We start from the raw sequence: 20751 nt of genomic DNA on the forward strand, positions 1-20751 counted from the left end.
TTTGCCTTTTTTTTTTTTTTAATCAGGAAAGGATTTACTGTATTCCTTCAGTTTTAGAGATCAAGTCAACTCAGAGGTAAAAGGGCATTATTTTTCAGGTGTGGGCAAGAAAGAGCCTTCATCCTTATACCTGGCTCACCCTTCTCATCTAGGAAAGAAGGCAGGGATCCTTGATAGGCCACTCTGAATGGAGCTTTTTAAATTTTAAAATCTCAAGTGAACATGTGTTTATGTCAATACTTATCAAGGGAGATAGAACCACCCTTGTCAGCAGAGGAGACCATAGTCAAGCATGTCTCTCCCCTGGCAAAGTCACCGTCGCATAATCAAAGGGGATAATTATAGCTCTGTGTCTAGTATCAAACCCAGGGAGGGCTCTTTCTACACATGGCTGTGCCTTTCCTTGCCCTGGGTGCTAAAACACGCAAGGCCTTTTGTGGACCAGGGCAAGCCCAGAGAGCTCTGTCCTTCAGTCAAGGGTGGGCAGCGTCCCTGGGCCAAGCCCCTTAGATGCTTTGACTTGGAAGCCTTGTCCAGGGAGAGCTGGGCTGGACACTCAGGTGGGTCTCTTGCAGTCCCGCCTCATGGCAGGGTGATACCAGATGCCGGAGACAACAGGGTGACAGGCAAGCCCCAGAGTGGGAAGGAGGGCGGCTGGCTTCAGAGGCCCAACCAGGCCTCGCTGCTACCCACTCCCCTGGAGGTGATATGCTGGCTGGCAGGCAGCTCTGTCTCCCCTCATCTACCACCAAATCAGGTACTGATTGACTCAAGCACTCAGCAGTTCACCGACACATCCTGCTGAGGCCTCTGTAGAGGTCAAAGGAGCTGAAAAGAAGAATAGAGATAACAGCAAGAAAGACAGAGAAGACCATCTCTTTCCCTGCCTCGTCTTTCCTCCAACCCATAAGCTCTGGAGGGCAGAAGTCGAAATGACTGTCTTTCACCCACCCTGGTCCCTCCAGGATCTGGCTCCAGAGCACAGGCTCATACTGACAGAAGAAAGGGGGACAGGACAGGAGTTGATGTCACATAGCAAAAAGAGCATCGGATTTGAGTTCATTTGAGTCTGGAGACCCTAGCTCAAAACCAGCAGGGTAACCCCATTCGGGTCACCTAAATTCTCTGGTCTTCAGCTTCTCTATCTTAAAAATGAGAATAACGAGAGCTACCGCCAGGGCTGTTCTGAGGATGAAATGAGATAATGTCTAAGAAAGCACTTTTTAGTTTGTAAAAGAAGAAATGAATACAAATGACTATAACTCCACATGTATAATTTATGGCCAAGACTCTGGAAGAAATTAGAGAAAGGCCAACTAATCTGATTAATATTAATTAGAAGTTTCCACCAAAAACCCATTGCTGTCAAGTCGGTTCCAACTCATAGAAACCCTGTACAGGGCAGAGCAGAAATGCCCCAAAGGGTTTCCAAGGAGCGGCTGGTGGTTTAAACCGTGTGATGGATTGACACAGTGGCTGCAACAATGGGCTCAAGCATAACGACGACTGTGGGGATGGTACAGGACTGGGCAGTGTTTCGTTCTGTTGTACAAAGGGTTGCTATGAGTCAAAACCGACTTGACGGTACCTAACAACAACAACAGAAGTTTCCACAAACCCATGGATTTCATGAAACAAAGACAGTTGCTTCATAGATTCTTAAACTTGAGAACCAAAAAGATATTGTTCCCTGCAGATAGGGGGACCTGGTATCAGAGCAATTTGCCTACTCGTATATCCCGAGGGAAAGGAGCCCTCATGGTGCAGTGATTAAAGTGCTTGGCTGCTAACCAAAAGGTGGGTAGCAAACTGCTCTGCAGGAGAAAGATGTGGCAGTCTGCTTCCATAGAGATTTATAGCCCTGGACACCCTATGGAGCAGTTCTACTCTGTCTAACAGGATCGTTATGAGTCAGAATCAACTTGATAGCAGTGGGTCTGGTGAACCCTTAGGGAGTCCCTGGGTGGTGCAAACACTTAATACACTTGACTGCTAACTGAAAGGTTGGAGGTTTGAGTCTACCCAGAAGTACCTCAGAAGAAAGACCTGGCTATCTACTTCCGAAAAATTAGCCATCGAAAACCCTATGGAGCACAGTTCTCCTCTGATGCACATGAGCCAAGTTGATTCAACATTAAACGGTTTGTGCGTGTGTGTACCCCTAGACTGGGCTTCTGCAGAGCAAGGCAGGGGGTGGGTCTTCCCCATGACCTAGCAGACGTGACAACTTCCAAGGGTGTCTGTCACAGCAAAGACTGAGGGATGCACAACAGCAAGAAGTCACCTGCAGTTCACAGGCAATGACTGCCCCAGACACCAGACTACACTGGCTGTCGGGGGACTTGTTTAGCAACAAAGAGTCAAGGAGGCTTCCTGGTGATGGACAGGAGCCTAGGCTAGGACTTCAGCCCTGAGCAGGCCCTCCCCCGCCCTGGACCTTCTGTTTCACTGCCTGTAAAACAAGGGGTGGACCAGATAAACCCCCAGTTTAACCTGACTCTAAAATGTTTTCTCTCAAAGGAAGATTTCCAGAGAGGGGAAAGGTTTTAATACCCAAGTTCAAGCTTTCCACAAAGCACCACATACAGTTCAGGTCAAAGTCAGCTAAAAACCAGACCATGGACTTTGAACACAGCACCAGCTTCTGCTGGCTTGGGGAGGCTGTGTCAGTCCCCAGTGGAAGGCTGTGAGGCCCATGGTTTCAATGGAACAATAGGTGATTCCACCTCGAGCTCAGCCCAAGAGATTAAACGCTCCTCTGCGAATGCTCAGAGCTGAGCCCAGGCCATAGGGTAGGGCTCAAAAGGCAAGGCGGGCTTTCTATTAGCACCGGAAGCCTCAGGTATTAATGACTAATCTTGGTCCAGATGAAAATGAGTTTCAAGTCTCGGGGTAAACAGGCTGAGTATATTAATAACAAACAAACATTTTCTCCTAATTTCTGGGTGTAAATAATAAAAATATTGGAAACAACACTTGGTGTCCTCTGAGGCTCAGTTAGACAGCAAGACCCATTTTGCAGAGCAGCCTGGGATGTGTTGGGCTTGGCGGTGAGGCCTGGGTAGAGGTGGGAAAGCCACTGGCTGAAGGACCTGTCTCGGAGCGGTGTGTTTCACGATTCTAAGGCCCCCTGAGCAAAACATAGGGGCCTCCTTGGGGTCTGTCCCGGGCTAGTCCTCCAGCTCCTCCTTCCAACCCTGCCTGAAACCTATGGGGCTGGACCATGCTCCCCTTTACCTTTGGTCCCAGCACCCTTACCACCCCAGTCACCAGGTGAAGTCTGTTCCCACCCGTCCCCAACCAAGAGAAGAGCCTGCCCTCCCCTACACTCCTCAATTACATACAAGAAGGCTTCTATCCCCACACCTGACATAACTCACTGATAATAGTTCCTTGACCCCCACAGGCCCTATACTGGCCCTCCTCAGTACAGGACCCAGGTGGGCTCCACCTCTAAGCCCTGTGCTTAGTGTAGTACCCAGGTGGCAGGGGCTCAACAGATATTTGACAAAAGCCCCTCCTCATCTTTGCCTTGAAGGGAGGGAACATGAAGTCCTATGCAGACTATGTAGACTTGGGGTGACCCCTCTTTTTTCTTTTCTGGCTCTGAGCAACCCTGCCCCACCCCCAGCTCCAGGATTCCTGGGCAGGGCAGTCCAATGTTGAATATTAACTCTTAGCTTAGCAAAGAGTCTCTCAGGAAAAGCAGCTCTGAGCAAGAGAACCAGAAATAGCACAGAAACGGAAATAAAGCCCCAGAAGTGGCCAAGGAGGGAGCTGGGAGGGGAGTGCTGTCACCCACCAGTTATTTTTTGATTCTGCTGGGTTGTGAAGCTCTTGCAGAAGTGGTGCTCACCTGCTTTAGGCCTTTGCTTTTTTTGCTGCTGGAGGGTGGGGCGTGGTGGGAGCCAGCCTGGGATCCATCCAGCCTGACCCCGCCCAGTACTCCCCCTACCACCACCCCCAGGTGCAGGCAGTGCCCCCAGCCTGGTCCTCTCTCTACCTCACTGACTACCTGGCCTGCCTTGGCCTTCGGAACACAACTCCCCGGGTACCAGAACTCCTCCCTGAGGGCCGCAGCAGCTACTTGAGCCTCTCCCCTTCTTTTCTCACTCACAAAATGGAAACAATCCCATGGACTGCCTCGTTGGGCCTTAGGGAGGCTGAGGAGGGAAGCTCTGCAGGACATGAGGTCATGGGGCTCCTGAATACATACACCATCTGAGCAGAAAACTGAACGTTAAGCGGCCCGGTTCTGATTTTAAGAACTGTGGGCTTATGGGGAAAGAAGCAGGTCATCGAGGAAGGACATGTGCAGAAGGGCTTCAAGGGAAGGTGGGCCCTGAGCAGGGCTAGAAGGGTGAGGCACGGGGGAAGCAATGGTCCAGGTGGGCAGGAACTGAGTGAATAAGAGATGGACCAAGGAAGTAAGACCCCCAGCTCCAACCCTGCCAGGAATTGGTGAATAAGGGGAAGGGGCTGGGAAAGTCAAGTAAGGTCAGTCCAGAGGTAGCAGGCGAGATGCTAGCGCTGAAGAAAAGCATGAGGAAGGCTGTTCACGTGCGGAGGAGGGCTCGGGTACTCAGGGACTCCACAGACAAGGAGAGGTGGGGAAGTAGGGCACCAGGGGCCAGGAGGGGGCGGCAAGGATAGCACCATAAAGTGAAAGAGCCCTCAATGTGGTGATTGGACATTGGAAAGGGGGGCTTCATGGAGGGCTCCACGGTTGCGGGCTCGGGGACCTGAGTGTATTTGCCAGTCTCCACATGGCCACTAGAGGCCTCGCAGGTATCTACAGAGCCCCAGGCCGGCAGGTATGAGAACAGCATCAGTGAGAGGGACTTGGATCCGCCCTCCAGGGCAGAGAGATGAGTTGGTTGGGAAGAAGTAAGTCTTCATTTCCTACTGCTGCTCTAACACAAATACCACAAGTGAGTGGCTAAAAAAAACAGAAATTTATTTTCTCACAGCTCAGGAGGCTAGAAGTCTGAATTTAGCGTGTGGCTATAGAGGGAGCTCCTTCTTGTCTATTTCGGCTTCTTGTAGCTGACCATTCATGGGGCTCCTGGGTTTGTAGATTCATCTGCCTCTATACTTATCAGATAGTATCTGTCTTCCCCCTTTCGGGCTTACTTGTCTGTGAGCCCTGGTGGTGCAGCGGTTAAAGCAATCAGCTGCCAACCAAAAGTTCATCAGTTTGAACCCACCAGTCACTCTGCGAGAGAAAGACGTGGCAGTCTGCTTCTGTAAAGATTTATAGCCTTGGAAACCCTACGGGACAGTTCTACTCTGTTTTGTAGGGTCCCTGAGTCTGAAGCGACTTGATGGCAGTGAGTTTTGGGGGCTTTTTTTGGTCTCTGTCCATGCTACTCTTTATATCACTTAAAAGTGATTAGGTTGGCTACACTGATACGGCCTCATTAAGATAACAAAACCTTATTTCCAAACAGGATCACATCTACAGGTACGGGGTCAGAATTCCAACACATTTTTTGGCAGACATAATTCAATCCATAACAGAAGATTAAACCAGTTCTAGGCCCTGAGATAGTCTTTAATTTTTGGAAAGAGTATGCTGGTCACTTGTACAACATTCCACCAAAACCAGCAAGCTCCAACCCAGGGACACTCTTTACCAGAAAGTTCTCGTACCATTCCTCAAATGCCAGATGCCAACAGTCTGAGAGCAAGGGTTCCTGGCCTCTCTGTCTGCCCTGTGCTTCCTGCCCTCCAGGGGCTCCCAATTTATCTAGCAGATAAATTAGAAAGCAACATGGTAAGTGCTGTATCAACATGAATGGCACCAAGAGTGACTGTAGCAGCTAAATCAACGAAGGACTGACAACTGAAGCTCGGGTCCTCGGGGTGAAGAACCCTTCTTTCTACTGCATTGGAGGTTGCCAGGTACAGCTTGAAGGCTGAGTACTGGAAAGGAGAAAGAGGAGGCAGCATTTTACTTATTGATGCCCACGCCATCTGTTTTGGAAAAGGACTGGAGGCAGTGCACCACATTAAAACACATGGATCAAGCCAGCTGAAAGAGCACTATCCCAAAGAAAAAGGAAGAGTGATGAACCTGAGGCACCTGCTAAATGAAACAGCATAAAAGGACGAGACCAAAGCCTATAATTGTGTCATAAAATGAAAACCTGATGTTATAGACTGAACTGTGTCCCCCCCAAAATATGTTATAAATTCTAACCGCTAAGCCTGGGGTTAGGGGTTACAATCCCATTTGAGAATGGGTTGTCCTTGTTATGTTAATGAGACAGGATTAGTGTAGGGTGTATTTTGAGTCAATCTCTTTGGAGATATAGAAGAGATTAAACAGCCAAGGTAGGAGGCAGAGATGGTGGAAAAGAGGTGCCAAGCCACAGAAGATCGCCCAGGAGCAGAAGCTCAGAGAGACAAGGACCTTCTTCTAGAGCTGACAGAGGGAGAGCCTTCCCCTAGAGCCAGTAACCTATTCCCTGCCATCACCAGGCAGAGATCCCCAGGGGCAGAGAGGGGCCAGGGATAGGGGAGCTCGACAAAGTTCCTACCAGCCCTCTATGACTTAGTTTTCTCATCTGCAAATGGAAATAATCATACCTGCTTCCTGCAAGATCCTCAGGGAGATTCCTGGAATAATCTATAAAAGGCGCCCTTTAAGTACTGCTGTCATCTCTATAAGCTTCCAGAATGCCAGCCTGAGCCACAGCTGGAGGAGGGCACTAATCAATTAGTCAAATAATAGGGTGTAATAGGGTGTGGAGCACATCACCAAACCTGGTTCTTCAGACTCCTGGAGGGGCAGGGACTGTGGCTGGTAGGCTCCTTGCTGTTTGGAGCCCAGTTGAAGTGGTGGTCAGCCCCTGAACACTAGCTCCTCCCCCCAGACCGGGAGCCCAACCCAGGGCCCTCCTCTGTGGCTCTTAGGCCTGTGGGGCACTTCTAGGCCCTCATCTGACCTGAGGCCAGCATTGCCATTGTTGTCTGTGCCATCAAGTCGATTCTGGCTCATAGCGACACTGCAGGACAGCGTAGAACTTCGCCATAGGGTTTCTTAGGCTGTAATCTTTACGGCAGCAGATTGCCAGGTCTTTTCTCCTGTAGAGCCACTGGGTTGGTTTGAACTATCGACCTTTCGGTTAGCAGTTGAGCACTTAACCAATGTGCCACTAAGGCTCGAACATACTAATAGGTGGAAAATGCTCCATTCGAATCTCTCCCAAGCACCAGGCCAGCTGTTCCAACTCCCGGCATCCCACATCTGAACTCCTCCATAAACTTTCCTTCCCCTTATCAGCATAGCCCCTACCAGGTAACTGGCATTCCCATCCTCCCATTCACCCAGGATCCTACCGGTGGTTGTCATCCCAGCATCTCCTCCCCCTTACCCACTGCACCCAAATGGCTGGCAAGCTCTTCCACCCACCTACCAATAGCGCCTACAGCATCCATGCAGCCACTGCTTTGGACCGGCCTCAGTCCTCTGGCCCAGATGACTGCAGTCTTCACAGAACTTGTCTCCTTGCCTCTGGCTGCTCTGCTCTGAGCCATCCTACACACCCAGGCGGGTTCATCTTCCTAAAGCAACTTCCTAACTGTGCCCTACCCATGCTTAGGAACTGGCAACATGCTCTGCCCAACACAGAGGGTGCTGTCTATCGTGTGAAAGACAGCAGGAGCTTTGCTGCTGACAAACCTAAGTCTCCCTGAACCTATTTCTGGACAGTTATTTCTGGCAGTTTCTGCTCCTTCAGGTCTTTGAATTCTCTTTGGGATTCTGAAACACAAGGATGGGGTAGGGAGCTGAGAGAAAGCTCCTCTCTAGTTTACATTCTTGTTCCTTTATTTCAGAAGGGTATATGGTAGAATGCCTGCTTCTCTCACCGCTGCCAAGGAAGGGAAGGGCTCAAGGGCTGCATGCCTGGGGGTCTGGGCCCTTGGCTGCGAAGTTCTCCGCAGGATTCCAACCAGCACCTGGGCCCTCTTACCTAGGAGGCTTGGTGTCATAGCAGCATAGGGCTCCTTGCTCCAGAGAATACCAGACACCCACCCCAAGTCTGAGTTCCTCCACTGAGGACAAGAACAGAGAGGCCTCTTGACTTCAGAAAGCCCCTGACTTCCAGGCCTTGGTAATCCGGAGCCATAGTGACCAGAAGCAGTGAAGTATCAGGGACACTCCCTGTGCCAGAGTTCTCAGAAATGAGTTTACAGGAATCCCTGACAGGTAGCGTTCCCCCTCTTGGTCCTGCACACACAGTGTGAGCTCCATGAGGACAGGGCACAGAGCAGCGACCAGCACTTAGCAGGTGCTTGCACATACCCAACCACTGAATGACTGTACGGCACTTTGTTCCCTGGTGGAGGCCCTGCGACTTTATACAAAAGGTTCTTGCAAAATAAGAAAAGCTATTTACAGAGAGTATTTATCATTTGTTTCCTTTCTTTTCATTTATTCTCCATACAGGTTTGGATTCCTGTACTCAATCAGTCAATCGATAAATACTTACTGAGCCTAGAAGGAAGAGCTCTGGTAGTGCAGTGGTTAAGCACTTGGCTGCTAATCGAAAGGCTGGTGGTTTGACTCACCAGTCGCTGCTGGAGAAAGCTGTGGCAGTCTGCTTCCGTAAAAATTACAGCCTTGGAAACCCCAGGGGGCAGTTCTACTCTGTCCTATAGGGTCGCTATGGGTCAGAATCGCTCAATGGCAATGGGTTTTGAGCCCAGAAGGAGAAACGAAAATGATTAAGACGCAGCCCCTTCCTTCAAAGAGCTCTCAGCCCAGCGAGGGAGGGAGGAAGATGCGGCACAGCCAGACATCCCACTATAGAGGGAACAAGGTACCAAGGGTACAAGGCACCAAAGGTCTGCAGCCCCACTCTCACTTTTAGGCCAAAGCCAGCTCCCTTCCCCACCTCCGCCACTCCTTTAGCCAACGACGCAACTCAGGCTTTCTAGATCAATCTTTGGAGCAGGCTGGGAGGTCTCTGGGTTCCTGAGGGGTACTGAGCACTTCTGCAGACCAGCCCCGGGTCTGCATTCACTCAACAAATGTTTATTGAGCACCTACAATACACCAGGCACTACTTTAAGTACTTGGGTTCCAGCAGTGAACAAAGCAACCTATGTGCCCCTGTGAAGTCTACATCTTAGTGGTGAGACAGACTATCAACAAAATAAAATTTAAGTAAAATATATAGCATGCTGAGTAATGAGAAGTGTTAAGGAAGAAAATAAAGCAGAAGAGCAGAGAAATTCAAGATAAGTGGCCAGCGAGGGCCTCACTGGGAAGGAGCTTTGACTCAAGACCTTGAGTGTGGCTGGCTTGAAAGCCACCTTCTCCACACAGCCCCCTGCTCTTCAGGAGCCCTACTGCCTCTTCCTTTGTGCTCTCTCCAGTGTCATTTTTCTTGACTGGCTTTATACAACAGACATTAGTGCTTGTCTGGGTCCCTGTCGACAGCCCCATATGACAGGAAGCCTCTGAGGGCAGGGGCTGTCATCTATCACACAGGTGTGCCCTCAATGACTGTCAGCTTTCCTTGGCTTGTTCTAGTCCTATCACAATCTCCCTGAAAACCCTGGCCCAGGGTCAAGGGTCAAGGAACAAAGGGGAGAGCGGAGTATGAGTGAGAGAATGGAAAGCAATAACCACACTGGGCCCACTGGGCCCTGTGAAAATGCAGGCTTCACGTGCCCCTCCCCATTCAACATCCTGGGCCTGTAGCTCAGCAGGTGCGCTCCACAGAGCTGGGTGTGTGAGTATTGTTTCCCAAGAGCAGGAAAGTCATCGGGTGACTAATACAAAATGTATTTACACTTGATTATCCCCTTCCGGTCCAGTGGGTAGGTCATTCTGGTAAATGATAGACCGGCCAGGCAACTCTGCATAGTCCATGATCAAGCCTTCTATTCTGTCTGCCTGACAGAAGAATCTAAGGACAGGTTTCAAAACAAGTTCCAGGAGCCCTGGGTTAGAAGCCAGGAGGCCGGCTCGTAGCTCACTGCCTTGCGACTCTAGCTAGCTCACATCCCTCTCTGGGCCTCGAGCAGAAAGAAAATGCTGGGCTGAAAGGACTGCTCTTCAAGGGCAGTTCCATCTTGACACTCCCACCTGGGGGACAGCATGGCCAACAGGACGGGCTGCAGGCTGAGGGGCCTTGGAGACAGGGCGGACTAGGACAGAGCATGGGGTCTGCAGAGGCCCGGAGGTAGCAGGGACAGAGGAAGTGCTGGGGCTCAGGGTGCAGAGGCACCTGGGGGCAGAGTACACAAAGCAGGCTAGGTGAGCGAAACAGCAGTGCATGGACAGTCAGGGCAGAGTCCACAGGCACTGTGGAGCTGGGTCTGGGAAGGGCCTGGACTCAGGGGCCCAGAAGGAAAGGACCTTTGCTCTCCCAGCTACCAGGACAGGGACACAGCTCTGCCTTGAACCAAGGGGCAGGGATGACAGTGAACGTGACAGGAGGGTGGAAATTTCAGGTAGGATGGCCAGAGATGGGCCCTGGGACACTTGCCTTCCCTGAGAAGCACTTGTTTGTCTCCAGGGGGCTGTATTCTGGACGTAGAGATCAGCAGCCCCAGGAGTGAACCCTGGAGTCTGGCTGTCCAGAAGGGCACAGACCTGAACCTTCCAGCCCTGTCCTGAGAGCAGAGAGGGCAGTACGCAGGTCCTGGGAGGGTGCTGGGTCAGTTCTTCCTCACAACCCAGAAGCATTCCACCTGGCAAGACTTAGGCTGGTGCCATGTGGAGGTGAGGAGTCCCAGCGCAACCACAGGAGCAGGAAACTCAAGGGTTGCTAAAACCATTGCAGATCTATTAATTCTTTGGATCCTCATGACACCCAGCAAAGAAAGCTCCGACTCTGATTTCACATATGACGAAATTGAGGCCCACAGTGGGGAAACAACCTGCCCAAGGTCACAGAGCAGGCTAAAGCCAGAGCCAGGGCTAGAGCCCAGGTTTCTAGAATTCAGGTTTCTGTGGACCCCTTTCTCCTCAAAGAGAGAGGTGGCAGTTGGAACACAGACAATTTGACAGGATACACACCACAATCCCCTCAGAACGTGTGTTAACACGCAAGGAGGCAGCACCACAGGATGAGAAACCCCTAAGGGATATCCCATCCTGTCTTTAAAACCAGTGACCGTGCCTACGAGTGTACGGAGTTAGAGGACAGAAGGTAAGCTGTAAACAAGGTCACGCAGGGTAGCAGGGCTCTGTGTTAGATGACTTTCTTCTAATTTCCTCTTATTATGCTATAAAATTGATTTAATAATAAAAACATGCTTAGGACTTCTGAATGCATAATTACATATTAAAAATTATATGAAAACGCTTTTAATTAATGCTTAAGTGATTCATTCTATGAGATGACACTTTGAACACTTTTATAAAGGATGTCGCGGGGTGGGGGGAGTCACACCTACAAAGGAGGCCTAAGTAACTGTAAATTTCCCAGTTATTTCCTCGAACTCTCTGGAGTACAAAGAATTCTGGGATGGGTGTAAGAGTGGATTAGCTGCACGTGAGGGCTCCAGAGTGGCACTGCTTGAGCCTGCCACACAACCTTTCCAGGACTCAGTATTCTCGTCCGTAAAATGGGGGTGATAAAAGCACTTACACCTCACAGGCTTGTTGTGAGGATTAAATGAGCTAATCCATAGCAAGAGCTTAAGGCAGTGCTGGTGCACCACAAAGACCTCAGCAAAAGCTGGGACCATCATCACCACCTCCATCCTGGGAACCTCTGAGAATTCCAGGGGCTGAAGGCCTGGGGAGGGAAGACCTCAGCTGCAGAAATATTTGTTCCTTTAGGCTAAGTGGAGCTTTGTGATCCCAGTCAATCTTACATGCTCTTGCCATCATCTTCTCTGTCATTGTTCTGTCAAAAGCCTCATCTCCAGCCACTCCACCTCCACGCCTTTGATCAAGTCCTCCCCTCTGCCTGGAATGGCAGGCCCAGCTCCTACCCCTCCCACCTCGCCACTTGGGTTACCCAGAGTGGAAGCCATCATCCCTCCTGAGACCCTGGTGTTTGGCCTGCTCAGCTCAGTGCACTGACCACCAAACTCCCTCAATGCTCCGGAGGGCAGTGGTGGTATCTGCCCAGGTTACTTGGTATAATTTCTAACACAGCAAGGCCTGGCCTGGGCTCCAGCACCCTGCTGGTTTGGCAAGGGCATCACCCACCTCCAGGTAGCAGGGGTCACTACAGGGACTGCCAGAGAATTCAACAGCACAGAATATCACCTGACGGACCAAACAGGCCCTGCGCCCCCAATAACAACAACCCTGCACTTGTGCAGAGCTCCTTCTTCCACATGAGACATACAACAATGCTGTGCGCTCTGTTCTAAAATGAGGACACCTTGGCCCTCAACAGACTGAGCGTCCTGACCTACCCAGGCACCTACATCTGCCTGACTTGGAGTCCAGTGCCCTTCTCACATCACCAGCCAGGGCTCCTATGTCTGGAGCCTTAATTAAACCTAGGGGGTCAAAACTCAGGGAAGAAGGGAAAGAGTCAGCAGGAAGGAAGACTTGGAGGGGGCAGCCTGACTTTACTGGCTCAACAGGTAGCTTGGCATGGTGTGACACCAAACTCACAGACACTGCAGCAGGAGGGAAACCCAGAAATACTCTGATCTTTTCAATTTACAGACAAGGAAACCAAGGCCTGATGGGTAACAAAAACCCAAAAAACCAAGCCCGATGCTGTTGAGTTGATTCCAACTCATGGTGACCCTATAGGACAGAATAGAACTGCCTCATAGGGTTTCCAAGAAGCGCCTGGTGGATTGGAACTGCTGACCTTTTGGTTGGCAGCCGAGCTCAGTCACCATGGCATGGCAAAGGCCAAGGTCAGAATTTGATACTGGGAGGTGGGCCAAGGAAGGTGAAAATGGGAAACAGGACTGAACAATTAGCACAAGCCAGGCTGGTACTGAGAAAGGAAGCTGCCAGCCCCAAGAGATCCCTTCATCTTAGTTATCTAGTGCTGCTATAACAGAAATATCACAAGTGGGTGGCTGTAACAATGAAAATTTTATTCTCTCACAGCCTAGGAGGCCAGAAGTCTGAATTCAGGGTGCCAGCTCCAGGGGCAGGCTTCTCTCTCTGTCAGCTCTGGGGAAAGGTCCTTCTCATCAATCTTCCTCTGGTCTAGGAGCATCTTGGTGCAGGGACCCTGGGTTCAAAAGATACATGCTCCTGGCTCTTCTTGCTTGGTGGTAATGAGGTCCCCCGTCTCTCTACTTGCCTCTCTCTTTTATATCTCAGAAGACATTGATTTAAGACACAACCTAATCTTATAGATTTAGTTCTGTCTCGTTAACATTAACTGCCACCTATCCCAGCTCATTAATATCATAGATGTAGAACTTACAACACAGAGGAAAATCACATCAGATGACAAAATGGTAGACAATCACACAATACTGGGAATCATGGACTAGCCAAGTTGACGCACATTTTTTGGTGGAACGTAATTCAATCCATAACATTTCAACATTTGCCCCCCCAAAATTCATGTTCTTACCACACATTATAGTGAAAGTCTTAAATGAACTCCAAGTCCAAAATCCAAAAACCCCTCTTCATCTGTGAAATCTAGAATACAAGTTAGCTGCTTCGAAAGGTACAAGGGTGCAACAGGCAGGCACAAGCCAGACTTTTCCATTAGAAATGGGAGAAACTGGAGGGAAAGAAGGGTATAACAGGCACCACGCAAGTCAGCAGAACACATTGCATTAGCTCTCAAGGTCTGAAAACAATCCTCTGTTCTCTGAGACCATTTACACAATGGCCCTACCCTCCACTCTAGGTTTTGGCCACACTCTCTGGATTCTGAGTGGAGGTCCCTCAGCACTGGGCTTTAGTTCCGCCTTCCAGGCCCACTGGAAATGGCAACTCTGCTCCTTCGCTGTGGGTGACCCCATTCTCCTAGTTCATCTGAGTGGCGACTCCACCCTTTGAGACCTCAGAGGTCGTGGCCCTACCCTTTGAGACTGAAGCAGCTCTGCTTCCCATGTTTCTTGTCTCTTCAGCTTCTGCTTCCTGGCTCCTTGGCCTTTCAGCCCCTCGGGCCTCACTGTCCCCATCTGCCTTGCTGGGACAAGCATCCCATAGCTCTTTAGCTCCACTGATAAGTGCTTGGAAGCACCCCACTCCGCCAGTAAACTTTAGCTGGAAGGCACTCAGCGCTCTTGATCCATGGGTCGGCAAGCCTGGCTTCACCGATAAGTGCTCAGAGGCGCCCCACTCTGCCAGGAAGCCTCCTGCACAAAGGCACTCAGCTCTCTCGCTCCATGGATCAGCTCTAGTGCTGTCTTAGGCCAGTCTCCTGGTTCAGCTGCTGCTTCTCACTGTCTGCACCATCTCCAAAGTAACAGCTCTCCTCATTTCCTTCTGAGTCCTCACCAGAATTGTCTTTAATGTTCATAATTCTACCAACAGTCTCTTAAGGCAATCTAGACTTTTACTATTAGGCACTTTAAAAACTCTTTTAGCCTCTACCCATTCAGTTTCAAAACTGCTTCCACATTTTAGGTTATCTGTTAGAACAGCACCTCACTTCCAGTACCAAATGTCTTAGGCTGGTGTCATGGGTTGAATTATGTCACCCAAATAGGTTCGTATCAACTTGGTTAGGCCATGATTCCCAGTATTGTGTGGTTGTCCTCCATTTTGTGAAGGATTTGTAAGGAAGGAATTGTAATTTTATGTTAAGAGGATTAGGGTGGGATTATAACACCACCCTTACTCAGGTCACCTCCCAGATCCAAAGTAAAGGGAGTTTCCCTGGGGTGTGGTCTGCACCACCTTTTATCTCAAGAGATAAAAGGAAAGAGAAGCAAGCAGAGAGCGGGGGACCTCATACCACCAAGAAAGCAGCACCACAGCAAAGCATGTCCTTTGGACCCGGGGTCCCTGTGCCTAAGAAGGTCCTTGACCAGGGGAAGACTGAGGACAAAGACCTTCCTCCAGAGCGGACAGAGAGAGAAAGCCTTCCTTTAGAGCTGAAACCCTGAATTTGGACTTCTAGCCTACTAGAAAAAACCAAAATCAAACCCAGTGCCATCAAGTCGATTCCGACTCATACCAACCCTAGACTGTAAGAAAATAAATTTCTCTTTGTTAAAGCCATCCACTTGTGGTATTTCTGTGACAGCAGCACTAGATAACTAAGACAGGTGGGCTCTCTAGAGAAGCAAAACCAGTAAAGCATATATATACACACACACACACACACACATATAGGGAAATGCTGGTGGCACAGTGGTTAAGTGCTACAGCCGCTAACCAAAGGGTCAGCAGTTAGAATCCACCAGGTGCTCTTTGGAAACTCTAAGGGGCAGTTCTACTCTGTCCTATAGGGTTGCTATGAGTCAGAATTGACTTGACAGCACTGGGTTATATATATACATGGAGAGAGAGATTTACATCAAGGGAAACCGCTCAAACGGTTGTAGATGCTGGATCGTCCCAAGTCTGTGTGTCAAGAAACAGGCTTCTCCTGACTGACTTAGCAGCAGGGGCTGGCGAACCCAAGATGGGCAGGTCAGAGAACAGGGCTCTTGCTCACAGGCTCCAAAGATCGACAAATTCCAAGATCAGCAGGCAAGACCACAGGCAAGCTGCTAGCTCAGGTCCCAAGAACTGGAGGTCAGATGAACAGGAGCCAGCTGTAGGATCCAGAGCAAGCACAAGCCCACAAGCCTTGCCAGGATGTCTACTTGGGCTACATACCCAAGGAAACTTCCTTTCAACTGACTGGTTACTCACAGCAGATGCCATCATGGAGGTGATCACATTATATCAAATCTTATCATGGAAGTGATCACATTATCTATAGGACTGCCAAACCACTAAGAATTATGGCCCAGCCAAGTTTACACACAACCTTAACCATCACACCTTTCTATTCAAAGTCAGTTTCAGGTGCTTCCTTGGTGGGATTGGTCCTGGATGACAAATGACAATCACTGTATTCAAAGGCAGGTCACAGTGAATTGTGGCATCGTCTTGGAAGCTCAGAGTTGAAGGAGACCTCAGAAGTGGCTTAAGCCATTCATCCATCTGAGGCTTAACTACCTGTCATGTTATCTCTCAATGCTGGCTGTCTGCCTCTGCTTGGATACCTCTGGTGATGGGCAGCTCACTGCCTCACATGACAGCTTCACACATTTACTTAGTGGGTTTAAAAAGAAATCTCAAAAGGATTGACTATTTCTGAGCCTCAGTTTCCCGTTCTGTAAAATGGGAAGCTTGGATTGGATCACTAACTTTCCAGTTGGTTTCCAGACTTCCAGGGTTTTAAGGAAGTGCCCCCGGAGCTGCTGCTGGGGTGAAAGAGGCAGTGGGGATGGAGGGTGAGGCCCAGGCAACCCATGGGCTTTTGGGCTCTGAGGTTCTGAGAAGAGCTGAGCCTCCATCTTGGAGTCAGAACATAACTCCTGCAGGAGACATAAAAGAAGAGTCTGTGGAAAGGGTAAGTTGAGGCAGAGTAAGAAGAGCCCCTGGAGAAAACAGGCATACTTCTCTACCCGCTCTATATCAGCCACAGCCCACTGGACTGGGCCAAGCTCTCTGTTCACAAAAGCATACCTTGCAAAAGCTCTCCACACTGGCTGCATGGAGCCAAGGGATGCAGAGGACAGAACTTCTTCACTTAATCGAGCCCAAGGTGGCCATGCAGGCGAATCTGCAAATCACGGCAAGCTGCATGGCACCAGCGGTAGGCAGGCTCTGGAGAGACCATCCTGCACAGCGGTTAAAATCAGGGCCTCGGAAGTCAGTCTCACAACTGACATATTAGCTAGCTCCCTTGGACAACTAACTAAACCCTCTGTCAGTTTCCTCATAGGTTGAATGGAGTACAGGCAGCCTGTGAATTATGGCATATCTGAGCGGATGAAAAGCACTTACGACTGTCCGGTTTTTGTTTTTTGGCTTACCTAACATGCATATAATTAAAGAAGCGGGAAGCACCAACGTTGAAGCTCTAAGTTTATAAGTTTATATGTAATGTTTCCAACTCCCGAAGACAAATAACAATCGAATTTATAAAAATACTGATAATAAAAGGCAACAATAACGAAAACTAAAAAAAAACAAAAAACAGAGGTACTTATGTCAGAACTGACTTTGATGGAGCAGTCCGGAGGGAATACCGTCCTAAGTCAGTGGCTACCTGCACTCACCCCTCAAAGAGTAATTATGAGGGTCCAGTAAGAATTCCCACTGCACGCTGTAAACAAGAACTAGAGATCTTAGCTGCTGCCATCACTCTTGCTGTTAATGACCCCATTCCAAAGATGGGAAAACAGAGGCCTGGAATGAGCTGCCAACGGTCTAACTGCCAGTAACAGCAGAAAGCCTGCTGCTCTAAGGCCACTGCTCCACAGGCGGAACCTGAGGCCCATAGGTCACTTGGGTAGCAAGTGGCTGTCCCAGATCTGCCTGACTCCAGCCTGTGTTCCTTCCATACTAGCACACTGCCTCAGGCACAGGAAGGGCACAGTTCTCATCAGGGTCATGTTTATGTACCAGAGAGCACCTCCTATTACTATGCTCACTGATACACGCATCCTCCTCTGCCCCACTGCCAGCAAGAGCCTCTCATCCCCCGCATTCCTCCCCCGCCCACCAGAGTTTTGCATCAGCTCAGAGAGCTGCTTCCTAGAACCTTACACAGTCATGGCTCACCCTAGCCCAAGTCCACCCTGCCATCAATCACCACGGTGACGTGACACACAAAGAATTCTGAGATAGAGAGCTGCAGCTAGAATATCAAGCCGGAAAAGGTCCCGTTTAATCACCTATATCCTTAAAAACAAGAGGCCCTGCTGGTGCAGTGGTCAAAGCGCTCGGCTGCTAACCGGAAGATCAGAGGTTCTAACTCACCAGCTGCTCCGTGGGAGAAAGATGTCGCAGCCTGCTTGCATAAAGATTACAGCCTTGGGAACCCTATGGGGCAGTTCTATTCTGTCCTATGGGGTCACTATGAGTTGAAATCGACTCGACAGCAATGTATATGTGTGGAGTATCCTTAAAAATGAAGCACTTGGGTAAAATTTGGGCATAACCTCCAAGCTAAGAAAAAGCCCAGAGCAGCAAATACATAGATACTACTTTGGTGAGAGAATGCCAAAGGTCTTAACAGGTGCCTGGTTAACTCAAATTGCCCTGGCCCCTATAGAGCATGCCTTGTGAAAATGTCAAAGTTCCATAGGCCAAACTGACCCAGTAAAAAGGCCACTCCACTCTGGGGTCCATGGCATAACTCCAGTGGGAACTCCGGCTTCTTCCAAAAACTCTAGACAGTGGCAGATCCTCCTCACCCTCTAGAATCCTGAGTCTGGACTTCTAAACCATCATCCTGCCTGCAGCTCAGCAACATTTCAGCAGGACCTGCATCCAGCTCTCTGCCTCCATGTTCTGCAGACTCAGGCCCGAGGCACTCACTTCTTCTACCTGTGTGACCCCAGGGAAATGACTTATCCTTTCAGCTTCCCTTACCTGTAAAGTGGGACACTGTGAAGCTTAATGAGTGTATACGTTCAAGTACCCAGCACGGGCCTCCCCAGCCTCAGGCCCTGCCGTTTCCTGTATCCCAGATGCCGTAACAGCAAACACAAATGCTGCCCTTTCTTTAATACCCTCACCCCAAAGTTTCCCCTGCTAAGGAGAGGCCACTCTGGGCATTCTGCCAGCAATTCATTGTGAATCTTTGGACAAGTCCCTCGCCTTCCCTAGCTTCAGTTTCCTCATCTGTAAAAGCCCTTGCTGCCCTGGCATTCTGAATGTGCCAAAGTGTCCTAGGGTAACTCCTGCAACGGCTACTTTTTTTCTGCCCAGGTCAACACTTGCTGAATGCCAGACTGGCCTGGAGCTGCAGGGAGGTACGCAGGCCCCGAGGGTTGGAGGCAGGCCCAGGGCTAGCACAGCCCTCAGTGCGCCCACAGAACTGGCAATTTGTCAGCCCCAGGTGGCGGGGATGAGATGAGGTGCTGGGAACGGTGTGACTGTGGCGCCTGTGGGAGGACTCTCCACTGAGAGGCAGCACAGCAGACATGCTGTTGGAGGAAAGTAGGCTGCCCCCTGCACAGGATCCTGGCCCCGAGCACTAGCCCAGCGCTCTGCCTCCTACTGCCCAGAAGCTGCTTTACCAGGTGAGATGAGGAAGCCAGGAGTAAGCACACAGGGCAGCCCTCCAGAAGTCCGGCCTAAGTCACTCTGGGCAAACACTCTCTGCCTCAGCCCTTCACAAAGCTGCCAAGCGTCCTAAAGGCCATGCTGGTGACCACAAAACCACTTTCCATGAACAGGAAGAACACTAGGCAGAGACTCTCCTGGAGACAGAATCTGGACTTGCCCCCAGATCCTTCAACACCCCATCCCACATGGTCTCCACACCCTATGAGCACAGGTTTTCTCGGGCCCACCACACACCACATGCTCAGTAAATGTCTTTTCTTTCCTTTCTTTCTGTCTCTAATTTGAGAAGAATCAAGAACAAGTGCTCAAAGATGTAAATACACACACAAAAAAGTCCAGCTTCATCAACAACAACAACAACAAAATGCTACCACCACCGCCACCAACAGCAAAGCCATAGAAAAAGGCATCTGCATCCAGAATCTTTAGAGAAACAGGGTACCAATTCGACTGGTCCCAAAATTCTGGGCAGCTCTAAACCTGGCCACCCTACCCTGTTCATGTCTCTGCCCTGTGTAGGGGTCAGAGGGTATTAACCAGCACGGCCACTCTTCTGTCCCTAGTCTGTCCTACCAAGCCAGGAGAACCCACGTGGGGGTATTCTTCCCCGCTTCCATCTCCCTACCACCCTGTGACATGCGGGCCTGTCCAAGATGAATACTGTCTGGTAACCACCCCCTCCCTAAAGATCCCCTGAGCATTATCCTGGAGTAGACAGGTTCCCAGGAAGCTGTAGATCAGCTACATTCTCCTGAGCACATTGCTTTGAAAGGGTTTCGTCATCAAGGCCAACGGGAAAACACACACAGGGCAACAGCTTTCATATTTCCTGTAAACCTGTCACATTTCTTTATGCTTCTTTCAGCTCCCAAAGATTTGTGGGTACTTGGCCAGAAATACTTTTGTCCTCACTAATAATCTACTCTGTTCCCTTCTACTAGGCAATGAAAGCAAGGTAACCCAGCCTGCTTCCCTTTTTGCCCAGGCTGCTAGGAAGCTCCAAGTTAAGTTTTAGGTTTTAAATGCTGTATCTTTCTTCAGTCAGAAATCCCTGATAGAATTTTTTTTCTCATATAGGTTTGGTTGTGGATATTTCTACATACGTAACTGTAGGTGCTGCATGTGTATTAATAGAGATGATAGAGCACACAAGGGGCAGTCACGGAAACTTCTTAGACATAACCAAAAGCCTCGTGGGTCTAAGCTCAAAGGCGAAGACCACAGACTCGGGGAACATCTACGTCAATTGGCACAATAGTTCGTAAAGACAGTGTTTCGCATCATACTTTGGTGAGGAGCGTCTGGGGTCTTAAAAGCGTGAAAGCGATCATCTAAGATATAACTGTTGGTCTCTTCCCGTCCAGAGAAAGGAGAGTGAAGAAAAACAAAGACTCTCAAGGGAGCAATTAGTCCAAAGGACTAATGGACCACATGAACCACAGCCTGAATGACCCCAAGACTAGAAAAACTAGATGGTGCCTGACTACCACTACTGACCACTCTGACTAGGATCACAACAGAGGGTACCAGACAGAGTGGAA

General features: G+C 49.7%; 1 protein-coding gene across 1 annotated transcript in view; it reads right to left on the reverse strand.

The window, feature by feature from the left end:
- SHB (SH2 domain containing adaptor protein B) overlaps window positions 1–20751 on the reverse strand; it is a 146083-nt gene that overhangs the window by 73502 nt on the left and 51830 nt on the right. The gene's annotated exons all lie outside the window — the stretch shown is intronic.

Source organism: Elephas maximus, chromosome 9 (assembly GCF_024166365.1).
Source record: "Elephas maximus indicus isolate mEleMax1 chromosome 9, mEleMax1 primary haplotype, whole genome shotgun sequence".
NCBI lineage: Eukaryota > Metazoa > Chordata > Mammalia > Proboscidea > Elephantidae > Elephas > Elephas maximus.